The sequence below is a fragment of the Cornus florida genome, unplaced genomic scaffold (genome assembly GCF_030987335.1).
Source record: "Cornus florida cultivar Cherokee Brave unplaced genomic scaffold, ASM3098733v1 CherokeeBrave_3.0.0_Hap2_scaffold_2, whole genome shotgun sequence".
NCBI classification, from domain to species: domain Eukaryota; kingdom Viridiplantae; phylum Streptophyta; class Magnoliopsida; order Cornales; family Cornaceae; genus Cornus; species Cornus florida.
The window spans coordinates 380,001-382,500 of NW_026775693.1; positions in this window are offsets into that span (position 1 = coordinate 380,001).

Genomic DNA, 2,500 nt, shown 5'->3' on the forward strand with positions numbered 1-2,500 from the left:
AATGAACAAGAAGACCGAGGCATCCAAAAAAAATTTTTTTTTTTTTCTCCGATATACCAAAGCAAGAACAAGAAGACCGAGGCATAAAAATTTTTTTTTTTTTTTTTTTTTTTTTTTTTTTTTTTTTCGATAAATCCAACCGAGAACAAGAAGACCGAGGCATCCAAAATTTTTTTTTTTTTTTTTTCTTTCCCATATACCAGAGAAAGAACATGAAGACCGAGGCAACCAACAAAAAATAATTTTTTTTTTCTCTTTCCCGGAATTTTTTTTTTTTTTTTTCGAAATAGCCGAGAAAGAATATGAAGACCGAGGCATCCAACAAAAAAATTTTTTTTTTTTTTTTTCCTAATCTACCCAAGCAAAACAAATAGAAGACCGAGGCATCCAAAAAATTTTTTTTTTTTTTCGAAAAATTTTTTTTCACAAAAACTTTTTTTTTTTTTTTTTCCCCAAAAAATTTTTTTTTTCGTTCCAAGCTAACCAAGACATCTACTATTCACTAGTAGAGCAATCGAGACTGCAAAGCAAGCAATGGCCTTACTTGCAGCTCTTGGTGCTGAGAACTCCCCCCCCCCTATAGTAGTCTTAAGTAAAACCACAGCTCTGACAGGAGTAGATATTGCATGCGAGCGAGGAGTCGTAATGGGCAAAATTGACTCGGGGGACCTCCAAATCGAATTCCGTTTCGAGCAAAACACTTCTTAGGCTTCAAGGAAGCTCCCATAAAATTTCCAAACCCAAACTCCAAACTTCATTTTTTAGCCTACAATGCCCACGTGCACGCCGGTGTGCACGCAGGGGTGCTTGAGCATGCGGGAGAGGAGCCATAATGGGCAACATTGACTCGGGGGACCTCCAAATCGAAATCCGTCTCGAGCAAAACACTTCTTAAGCTTCTAGGAAGCTCCCATAAAACTTCCAAACCCAAACTCCAAACTTTATTTTTTAGCATACAATGCCCACGTGCACGCCGGGGTGCTTGAGCGTGCGGGCGAGGAGCCATAATGGGCAACATTGACTCGGGGGACCTCCAAATCGAAATCCGTCTCGAGCAAAACACTTCTTAAGCTTCTAGAAAGCTCCCATAAAACTTCCAAACCCAAACTCCAAACTTTATTTTTTAGCATACAATGCCCACGTGCACGCAGGGGTGCTTGAGCATGCGGGAGAGGAGCCATAATGGGCAACATTGGCTCGGGGGACCTCCAAATCGAAATCCGTCTCGAGCAAAACACTTCTTAAGCTTCTAGGAAGCTCCCATAAAACTTCCAAACCCAAACTCCAAACTTTATTTTTTAGCATACAATGCCCACGTGCACGCCGGGGTGCTTGAGCGTGCGGGCGAGGAGCCGTAATGGGCAAAATTAACACGGGGGACCTTCAAATCGAAATCCGTCTCGAGCAAAGCACTTCTTAGGCTTCTAGGAAGCTCCCATCAAATTTACAAACCCAAACTCCAAACTTCATTTTTTAGCACACAATGCCCACGTGCACGCGGGGGTGCTTAAGCGTGCGGGCGAGGAGTCATAATGGGCAAAATTAACTCGGGGGACCTCCAAATCGAAATCCGTCTCGAGCAAAGCACTTCTTAGGCTTCTAGGAAGCTCCCATAAAATTTCCAAACCCAAACTCCAAACTTCATTTTTTAGCATACAATGCCCCCGTGCACGCGGGGGTGCTTGAGCGTGCGGGGGAGGAGTCATAATGGGCAAAACTAACTCGGGGGACCTCCAAATCGAAATCCGTCTCGAGCAAAACACTTCTTAGGCTTCTAGGAAGCTCCCATAAAATTTCCGAACCCAAACTCCAAACTTCATTTTTTAGCATACGATGCCCACGTGCACGCCGGGGTGCTTGAGCGTGCGGGCGAGGAGTCATAATGGGCAAAAACTAACGCGTGGGATCTCCAAATCAAAATCCGTCTCGAGCAAAGCATTTCTTAGTCTTCTAGGAAGCTCCCATAAAATTTCCGAACCCAAACTCCAAACTTCATTTTTTAGCATACGATGCCCACGTGCACGCCGGGGTGCACGAGCGTGCGGGCGAGGAGTCGTAATGGGCAAAATTAACTCGGGGGACCTCCAAATCGAAATCCGTCTCGAGCAAAGCATTTCTTAGGCTTCTAGGAAGTTCCCGTAAAATTTTCAAACCCAAACTCCAAACTTCATTTTTTAGCATACGATGCCCACGTGCGCGCCGGTGTGCACGTCGGGGTGCTTGAGCGTGCGCGCGAGGAGCCGTAATTGGCAAAATTAACACGGCGGAAATATAAATCGAAATCCGTCTCGAGCAAAGCATTTCTTAGGCTTCTAGGAAGCTCCCATAAGATTTCTGAACCCAAACTCCAAACTTCATTTTTTAGCATACGATGCCCACGTGCACGCCGGTGTGCACGAGCATGCGGGCGAGGAGTCATAAAGGGCAAACTTAACTCGGGGGACCTCCAAATCGAAATCCGTCTCGAGCAAAGCATTTCTTAGGCTTCTAGGAAGCTCCC